Below are 11,193 nucleotides of genomic sequence, written 5' to 3' on the forward strand. Positions count from 1 at the left end.
ACTTTTTTTAATTTTGAAATTCCAATCCTAATCTTAACGATAGTAGTTAAATCTATTAGATCAAGTTCTACTGTTAGTCCCATACTATGCATAAACTATGGATTTAGTTACTAATCTTCAATTTGATCATTGTTAATCCATATATGTTTAGAATTTTATAATTTCAATCCCGAATAAAAATTATAACTGTTAAATTCATAAATTAAAATAGTATTTTTATGAGTAATATATGAAATTAGTAAGTTGATGGGATATTACACACGTGATAAATATGTTTGTTATATAAGATCTTAGATATACCAGAATTTGAGTTAACAACTTTAACAAGTACAATTTGAGTTTAGATTGAAGCGTTAAAATTTAAAAATATAGAAACTAAAAAATTAAATTAAAAATTATAAACTAAATCCACATCAAAGAAAAATATAACCTAAACCCTACACATGTAAACCTTGAATTTTCTATAAGATTTTGCAACAAGAAAGACCAAATGCATTAGCAAATCCAACATTGAGATTACATGAGCGAAAGATAAGTTGGCATTAAGAATTGAGTAGTACGGCAGCCATTATTGGGGAAGTTAAAAGAATACCAACCCACTACCCACCACTCACCAGTCACCACCCACCACGAGAGGGAACCAACTTCATTGCTTCAACCAGTCATTATACCCACAACAGTGAGAAAGGATTGGTGAGTTTTAAATTCTGAAATCTGAAACGAATAAGTCAAAAAGCATTGCTCAATGTTGGAATTTTGTTGGTTGTTTTTAGGTAAAAAATAATATGAGATTCACCACTCTCGTATTGCTCTTTCTCAGGAAACTTCTGATTTTCATTCGGTTACCCTGCCCATTTCATAAACAAAAAAACAAAAAAAAAGGGGACAACTACTTCATAGAAATGGTTGAAATTAATTTTTATACTCTTAACTAGATTAATTTAACCTTTCTACTAATAAAAAACTAAAATAAAACTAAAATTTAGCACAATTAACATTTATTATAAATAAATTTAATTTATTATATAACATAGTTAATATTTCTAAAGTTGTTAGGGTTTTATAAATAAATTTTTTTTCTGACTTATGGATGTAAAAATCTCTCAAACTTTTTTTAAAAAAAAAATAATTAAGCCTCTCCTTTTTTTTTTTTGCACTCAATTGAGCACTTGAACTTTTAAAATGCATCAAAAAGGCCCTCAAACTTCTTCAATAAAAGCAATTAAGCCCTGTTTTTTTTCACTCAATTAGGTACTTAAACTGTCAAATTGCATAAAAAAGACCCTCAAAATTTTTCAAAAAAACAATTAAGCCCTTGCTTTTATTAAAATTATAAAAATAATAAATTTTATAAAATTATTAAATTTTAATAAAAATTAAAAATTGTAAAATTTTATAAAAACAAAATTTATATTTCTTTACATTTTGTATAATTTTCTTAGGACTTTATAAAATTTTATAAATTTTTTATATTTCTATATATTTTCTAATTTTTTACGATTTTATAAAATTTTATAATTTTTTATATTTTTTACGATTTTATATTTTTTCTAATTTTTAATATTTTAATATTTTATTAAAATTTAATAATATTTATATCTTTTATTGTTTTTAATTTTTTATAATGTTTTTCTAATTTTAATAAAAGCATGAACTTAATTGCCTTTTTTTTTAAAAAGTTTGAGGATCTTTTTATATATTTTGAAAGTTAAAGTATCCAATTGAGTGAAAAAAAAAAGGTAGGGGCTTAATTAGTTTTTTTTTGAGGACCTTTTAATATATTTTGAAAGTTTGAGTACCCAAATGAGTAAAAAAAAGAGTTTAATTTTTTTAAGTTTGTGAACTTTTACACCCTTAATTTTTTTTTTGAGTTAAATTGAAAATGAATAATTTTATATAGTTTTTAAATTGTAAATATAACATTTAGATTTTTTATTCCTTTTACTAATACACATATTAAATTAATCCGTTTAATAATAAAACATTTAATTTGAACCAATCCTTAAAATAGAAAAGCTTGATTGCAAATAAAGTATACCTTAAAATTGGGTCTATCTTAGAAGATTTTTCTTGTCATTAAAGGATGGTAAAGAATTTTTTTTTCAAAGACATAATATAATACTATAGCTGAAACTGGAGTAATGGCTTGAAGCATACTCTGGCATCTAAGTTCGATTATAAGGAAAATGAACGAGCGTTGGATGGGGTTAGGCTGTTGCTTGGTTTCAAAAAAAAAAAAAAAAAAGTTATAATTGGATTTGGTCCTACCCTATGACCTTTCCTTTTGTTTGTATATTATAAAATTATTTTAAAATTTTATACTGAAATATAGTATAATTAGATTATTTTTATATTATCAAATTTTAGCACGGTTGAAAATGTTATATTATTAACTTAAAAGGTAATTTTGAAATTTAAACAAGGGAATATAATTCTAAAATCTCAAATAAGGTATGAATTCGTGAATCAAATATCCTTTTATAATAACTTAATGTGAACTAATGTATAAGACTTGAATCCAAAAAATTCATGTCTAAATTTGAATGGAACGTAGTAGGATTCTGGCTCATTGGCTCATTTTATTATTTGAATAATAGTAAATCATTTTAAAAACCTTTTACATTAATATTAATATTAGTTTTATAATTAAATTTATTATTTCAACCATTGTTGATTTTTCAAGTTTATAATCCAGAGCTGCTAGCTAGTTGTGAACTCAACAGCGTGGGGTCCAATTGTGCGACGTCAACTGTGGTTCCAAGTCCAACAATTGCCGTTGTGGATCTAATTCTATCTTTTAATTATTAATAAAACCCAATCCAAACGTCTTTAGGCCCATTTCATTGTTTATTTTGCAATTCTTTTATGAGATTAGCATTCCATTGATTTATAAATGGTCAAATTCTGTATTTAACACCTGTACTATGCAAAATTTGCGGAATTAGTACCTCTACTCCAATTTGTTCAAATTTAATAATTGTACTTTTCGAAATTTAAACAATATTTTTGTTGTTTCCCTCCGTTTGAAAAGTCTAATGTGACTTTTATATATATATATATATATATTGAAGTGGAATTATACATAATAAAAAAACATTTTGGCTTGTATAAAAAATTACCAACACGTGTGAAACATGCCAAAAAAAAACAACCTAAAACCTGAAAAATATTACTTAAATTAATAATACAATTAAAATGCTAAAAATATTACGTTTATATTTATTCCAAATATCATATATCATATTCAACTTACTTGATGATGGGCTTTTTCTCCGACTTAGCAACCTAAACTTACAAACAACCCTAAAACTTTTTCTCTATCTACAAATACTAAATGCTCCTCCAAATTGCAACCAACAAAAAAAAAAAAAAAAGGATTTTCTGATTTAATTTGAGAAAATAGAAGATGCAACCAACAGAGAACATACTTAATCTTTCTTACCCAACAACTTAATTTGAGAAAGTAGAACAGAATTTTATGATTTGGCAATTGATTGGGTTTGTTGTTTTCGATTTGTGTTAGCGATAGTTCATCTTCTATTTGATTTGAGTAGAAGAAAATAGTTTGAGATTATGTGAAGGTTGATTATGGCTTCAAAAATCCAAAATTTGTTTTCATGAAGGAAAATTGCTTTGTTTCTTTGATTTGTGATTTCGACGGAAAGTGAAACCCAAACTTTACCTTTTTTATTTTTTGGCATGTCCGCACACGTACTGGCAAAGTTTTTAAGAAGTCAATTTTTTTATTATGTATAATATCATCTCAATATTTATATATATATAAAATCACAAATGATGGGAAACAACAAAAAAAAAATCAACACCAAAATTTTAAATTTTGAAAAAGTACCAAGTACTAAATTTGAGCAATTTAGAGTAGAGGTACTAATTCCATTAAATGCAAAATTTGACCTTTATAAATTCCTTACAAGGGATAAACAATCCTAGTAGAATGAAACAAACCCATATAAAATACAAATCAAGAAATCAGTATGGATACTTAACTAAACAATTCAGCTATACTAGATAGATGTTCAATTCTAAAAAGTAACTCCTTGACAAACACAAATGTCGCAGGCACAAGGCCCAACATTGGGCGTTAGCTGCTACATCGAATCAACGAGTTGGTGCGTTGAATTTGTCGTTGACAAATCAAGTCCATTATGAGAAACCTACGAACATTCGAAAAATATTATATCTATCAAACCAAATGTAGACAAAACAAGTCCGTTTAGACTTGATAAAACTGACTCACCACGAACTCGAGAAAATTGGACCACCAAGGACTCGAGAAAACATCCTTTAAGGGAGACCAGGGCCAAACCTTGGGCTATATTTATTTTTCCAAAACGAGGGGTATCTTTTTGCTGAAAAAAAGGTATGTGGTCGGTTAAGATGTTACAAGGGGAGACGGGGGAAGCGAGGGTGAGAGATACTAAAAGAGGTGAAGAAGAGGGTGGTGACAACGGTGAGAAAAGAAGTAGTGAGCATGGTGAGCAAAGGGTGGGTCAATGGGAGAGGGAGAGAGTTAGTAGTGAAGATAAGAAAGGGAGGGTAACTAGGAAAGAAATGAGGGGTTTTTTTACCCCAATATATTAAAAAAAACTTACACACGAAAATGGGTTGTTAGCTAGATTAATTATGAAAATAGTATATTTTTTTGGGTCGCGCCTATTTGACAGGCGCAACTCATTTTTTTAATATTAAAATTTTTTTTTCGTTTAAAAAAATATTATTATTATTTTTAAAATATTTATATTTATATATGAGTAAAATATGGTTAAAATACGGGTAAAAATACCCGAAATGGGTCGAACCTGTCAGGTAGGCGTGACTAGTCGCACCTGTCAGGTAGGCGCAACTGTCACGTCAGCTCCCCTTGCTCTCTTTTTTTCTTCTTTCCCAAATTGCCCTTGTGTTGCATGTTTTATTTTTATTAAAAATATTTAAATTTATATTTAAATCTTTGGTAAAACTATAAAAATTTATATTTAAAGTTTCTTACGAGGCCAGGTAAGAGGAGTTTTTTTAAATAAAATATTTTTTTTATTTTTATTAAAAATATATAAATTTATTTATGGGTCAAAATAAGGGTAAAAAAATATCTGAAACATAATGTGTATCGATCTCAAGAAATTGCGAGCGGAGTTTTAGTGACCGATTGTCCCCAGTATAATATGTATCCATCTCAATTTTTTGTAATACTAGAATCCATAATACGGGTTTTTTACCTAAATAAATAAAAAAAATTATATATCAAAATAGATTTTCAGCTAAATTGCAAAAAATTTAGGCACATCGACATATTATACTGGGTATTGAAATCCTGCTAAAAAAGAAAAAATATTTTACGAAAACACGCAATACAAGGGCAATTCGGGAAAGAAGAAAAAGAGAGAGCAGGGGGAAGCTGACGTGGCAGTTGCGCCTACCTGACAGGCTCAATCGATTTCGGGTTTTTTTACCCGTATTTTAACTATATTTTTACCCGTATATAAATATAAATATTTTAAAAATAATAATATTTTTTAAACGAAAAAAAATTTAATATTAAAAAAATGGGTTGCGCCTGTCAGGTAGGCGCGACCTAAAAAAAATACCATTTTCGTAATTAATCTGGCTGAGAACCCATTTTCATGTATAATTTTTTTTTAATATATTGGGGTAACCCAGAAATGAGCTACTGATCAATAGCCTACTTGGTAGTCAGTATTGCTGTCGACTAGGAAAACAACTTTGGGGTAGAAGTGGTAAGCGACGAAGTAGTTTATTTTCAAAATTTTGTTTTAATTTATTTTTATTCATATACGCAATGGTATAATTTATAAATAAATGAACTTAGGTGTTGTTTGATAAACTAAAAAATTAAGTGTTAAAAATTAAATATTAAAAATTAAGTACTAAATTAAAGTTATAAAATTTGTTTGATATATTACTTAAAATTAAGTATAGAATATAATTAGATTGTTTGATAAATATAAAATTTAAATCATGAAAAAAATAATCAATTGATGTAACACCCCATACCCGTAACCCACGCCGGAGCAGAATACGAGGCATTACCTAACTCGATCTCATGCACACAAACGTTCTCCAAGTCACCAAGACTTGGTCCCATTTTAGAAATTTTTTAATTTCTACTTTGAACTTCTTTTTATGGGCCTATGAGCCCCAAATCGACCATTGAAAACTATTCGGGATCAGCCCGGGTCCTTAAACCATCTATAGAAAATTTGACTTTGAAACAGGGCACACGTCTATATGGCCATTTCAACATGGTCATGTTGATGGCTATATCCTCCACCTATGTGGAATTAATTCTAAATGCACACCTACAGGGGTTTTCACACGGCCTGGCACACGCCCTTGTCCTTCACACGGCCATGACACGCCTGTGTGCTAGGTCGTATCCCTCACACGGCTGAGACACACGGCCGTGTCTCTGCCTCTGTGTTTACTATCATGCATACTGACTTGAAATTTTTACGTGAAAGGGACACATGGTCAGACCACATGCCCATTTGCCACCCTTACTTACACAACCTATATAATAGCAACCACACCAAAACAAGAATAACTTATTTAAACCAATCAGCCATAATAGACTACATATCAATTAAGCAAATACTCATTCATGAGAGTAACTTCATTTGCATATATCAAAATGAATATTTGCCATCATTCAAGGCTTAATACAAAATGAAGGGTTTCTAAACCAAGCAACACATTTGGTCAGTTCTCAATGACACAAAAATAGTAAGTCTAAGCCCTATACATGTCATATTCAAAAATATAAATCAAACTATACTGAATGCTTCGATTGATAGTGTGATCGATATCTCTGACTTCCTTTGGTCCTTAAGCTAGATAGGCGACACTATAAGAAAATGAAAAAGGAGAGGGAGTAAGCATAAAGCTTAGTAAGTTGCACATAAATAAATATACAACATAACTTTACCATTCATCAATAAGTATCATAATACACAAGTGGCATAAGCAAAACTTACTCATCAATATTCAATACACCTCATATAGCATATATCGAGCTCACATTTCATACATACCATATAGGTACCTGTACCACTCACAACACGGTTATACTTTCCTTGTTAACTTGAAATCATACTTTCACGGTTATATTCATTTAGCCTCGAACATGGGGTCAGATGCCGATCCCATGTCCCAAACATGGTCTTACACAAGTTTTAGCATATCTGTGCCGTTGTCATGTCCCAGACATGGTCTTACACTGACACATCTCGTAGCCGATGCATGGTCTTACACTGACACATCTCGTAGCCGATGCATGTCCCAGACATGTCTTACACTGGCTTAGGTCTCGAGACCGAAACATGTCCTAAACATGTCTTATACTAGCACTCGTCTCGATGCCGATGTCATGTCCCAAACATGGTCTTACACTGGCTTTCAAAATGTGGCTGATGCATGTCCCACACATGTCTTACACTAGCTCACACAAGTGACCCAAACGTTATGGCATGAATATCCGATTTATTTCTTAAGGTTCAATTGGGAATTCTACTATCTCTATTCTAATCACATTTTCTCATTTCCACAATCAAGCAATTTATGCTATAATTTCAATACAATTCAAATATATATATTATTTATGTAGTTGTACTATTTACATACAACTTACCTCAAATTACAAAATGTGGCAACTAGTCGATTTAGTCGATTTGCTTGGCTTTCCCCTGTTCTAGGTTCAGATTCGGTATTTCTTGATCTATAATAAAAAAATGCACTTATTTAATCACTTTATCAACATAGACACTCATCAACTCATAGTTGGGCAAAATGACCAATTTGCCCTTAAACTTTTGCAAAATGACCATTTTACCCTTAAGCCTGAAAATTGATTTTTATCGAATTTCTTCACATCTTAAGCCTAGTTGAACCCTTTCTACTCTTATAGAAACTCCAAATTCCCACTATATCACACATTTATATCTATTTTACAACTTATGCAAGATGGTCCCTTTTGGTGTTTTCATGCTAACACCTTTCACAAAAATTGTTTATAAGACACCCAAGACTCATTTTCTTCCATAAAACTCAACAAACATTAAAAATCCTTTTATGGAAAAATCCTACACTATTGATCATTTTACAAAATAGTACCCTCATTTGAAAGCTCATGCTTCAAAGGTCTCAAAAGTACAAAAATATTCAAGAAAAGCCATTAAAATCACTTACTTCTGAAGGCTTAAGTTTGCTGAAGTTTCAAGCTCTTAAAACCCCATTTTTTTGCTGAAAATTTTGATCAAAAGAAAGGATGGAGAAAAGAAAATGATAGCTAGGGTTTTTGGTATTATTATAATACACCTTATGTCATCAACATTACCTAATGTTGACTTTACCACACTTTCATCTCTCATGGTCGACCAAGTTATCACAATAGGGTCTAATTACCCTTTAAAGACCCCCCAATTTTTATTCTCCAGCTATTTGACATCTTTAGCTATTAATTTAAGACTTTTGCATTTTATGCGATTTAGTTTTTTTTCTCAATTAAGCTATAACATCTAAATAATTATAAAATAATTTATTCAACTCCAGATTTGTGGTCCTGAGACTATTATTCTAACTAGGCACTAAATCGAGCTGTTACAGCTGAAACAACATGTCTTCCTTTGTTTTCTTTTGAGTATTTTTTCTATTTTTTTCTCTTTTCCTGGTGAACGTATTCTTTTGATTTCTCATAGAAGCAGATAGAGAGGATTGAAGATTGACAATGGAGAGGAAGTTTCCTGGAAAATTGATGTGGATGCTAATGATCCAGGTTTGAACTATGATTTGTGTTTTATGGGAAGTTTTTAATAGTAAATATAGTTTAGTTTGAGGCGATGAGAAATAACTTGACCAATACTTGGCATCCATTTAGGGGGTGTCAATCTTATATCTGGGAGAAAATCAATTTTTGTTTTGATTCTATCATGGGATGATATTGCAAGAGTATTTAGGGGGATCTATGGACGTTTAATAATCATTTGCTTGTCTTTCATTGATTGAAAAAAGATGAAGATTTGTGAATAGTGTTGTTATTATCTGTTGATTTATGGGTCCAAATACATTATATTTTGCATGGATTAGTGTCAAAGGCAATGGCGACACAATTTGGTAACATTATGGGTGAATTCATTGAGTATGACCCTAATGTTGTTATTCATGGTATTAAGATAAGAGTTAAGATTTATGTTTGTTTCCTATTGAAAAGGAATAAAAAAATCATCTTTCAGGGTAAAATAGAGGTTTACAAGAAATTTTAGTATAAAAGGTTATCCCTATTTCGTTTCCTATAGTTGAATATCAACACCAGCTTGTTAGAAAAAATATTTTGTTAGTAATGGGTAAATCTCACATCACTTAGGGAAAAAAAGGCAAAGGGTTATGAAGGTATATAAAAACCCATATCCCACATAGCTTAAAAACACAAAGGTAGTTAAACTTTGGGTCTATATAAAGACCTATGTTGTAAGTATTAATTGTACCAAACTAAATAGTAAATCATTTATTTGGTTTATTCAAATTCCTCATTTATTTTCTTATATTAGAGTGTTAGGAGTTGTAGCTAAATATTAATTTAGTGGTGTTATGGGCCTGAGTATTCTACGATTAGTATTAGAGCATGGTTGGAGAGTGAAAATTTTCTTAGTATGCTTTGTAGTCGCAGTATTGTTTGATCTTCCACATCAGAAAAGAAATTCTCATAGCTACTTGAAGATTATCCTTAGTTGCTTAGTTGTTGGAAGGAAGTGTGGTAGTGTGAAATTGCATGTCTAGAAAGGTTTTGGCTAAGGAAAAACTCGGTACTTAAAAGTGTCTATTGTGACCCAACTCTCTTTTTTTGGAACTACCTAGCATTATTCATGAAATACTTTCATTCTCTAGGTATTTAATTGTGAGAATCATTTGTCAATACGATAACAGACCTGCAAGTTGTCAACGAAATGAAGAAGCTTAAGAACAACAACTATAATACATGGTTAACTTGTATAATGTCTTATATACAAGAACAATACCTTTAGGAGGTTGTCAATAGTAATAAAGTGACACAACCGAAAGCCGAGGATACAAGTGGCACACTAAGAAAATGGAAATAAAATCTGGTAAAGCAAAGTTTACTTTGAAAAAAATGGTTGAAGAGGACGTGTTAGAGCACATCTGAAATGACAAAACTCCCAAAGAGGCATAGGATACATTGGCAAGCTTGTTCTCTAAGAGAAATGACACAAAGCTTCAACTCCTCGAGGGCAATTTATTGTTGATAGCGCAACGTGATATGACAATCTCACAGTATTTCCACAATATGAAGTTGTTAGGCTAAGAGATTGGTGATTTGGACCAGAGTCGTGTTAATTGTCATCTAGAGTCGAAGTCACAACACACAGGACCTGTATCATGACATAAGAGTCAGTATACTCCTCTTAGGATATCTTTAGGGGTATAATTTCATGATTTCTCCATTATGCTTTCTATGTTGCGATATTGAGCATTTCGTGTTGCGATATAGCTACCAGTATCCATTTAATATGTCTTATAATGGTCTCTTGCACACTTATAAAGTTCATTAGCTCACCCTTAGGCCTCATTCGGCCCCTAAGGTCAATAAAAGACTTAATTTGCACAATTTATTGGATTTAACAAAACTTATTAAAACATAATTAAATCCTAATAAAATACTTAATTTCAAGCTCCTAAAGTGCGAAAACTAGTTTAACATGCTATACCGAATTATGGAATATCAGACTAAACTTCAATTCACCTATATAATAGCTCCGTAATATTTAATAAAAATATTCACGACCACGATTTATAGAGACGAGGTTCTGATACCTCATTTCCCAAAACCACTTGACTTTCGGTACGCATCACTTGTACCTTAACTAATTGACTAATTAATAAAATCTATTAAATCACGATTCACTATTATACTATATTTAACTCATAAATATTAATTAAATATATCTATGGGCTTTCTCGTCAGAATTGTGGTCCAGAAACCACTATTTCTGACACCACTGAAAAATGGGTTGTTACAACTAAATTTTTAGATTGGTAATTAATCATGTTCAAATCTATTAAACTATGTTTGTTTGCTCGATTTAGTCTTTTTTTGGTTCATAACTTCTATTATTCATGTATTTAGAAAAACTTGATAAGTTAAATTGA

The 11,193-nt window shown here is 30.4% G+C and overlaps 1 long non-coding RNA gene across 1 annotated transcript; it reads right to left on the reverse strand.

Annotated features, from left to right (window-relative positions):
• Positions 1-3,829: 3,829 nt before the first annotated feature.
• Positions 3,830-4,566, reverse strand: LOC128280512 (uncharacterized). Its single transcript, XR_008270603.1, has 2 exons — positions 4,256-4,566; positions 3,830-4,172 (listed from the first exon to the last, which is right to left on the reverse strand). It is a non-coding gene; the product is annotated as an uncharacterized LOC128280512 (long non-coding RNA).
• Between the last annotated feature and the right edge of the window lie 6,627 nt (positions 4,567-11,193).

The sequence above is a fragment of the Gossypium arboreum genome, chromosome 9, assembly GCF_025698485.1.
Source record: "Gossypium arboreum isolate Shixiya-1 chromosome 9, ASM2569848v2, whole genome shotgun sequence".
NCBI classification, from domain to species: domain Eukaryota; kingdom Viridiplantae; phylum Streptophyta; class Magnoliopsida; order Malvales; family Malvaceae; genus Gossypium; species Gossypium arboreum.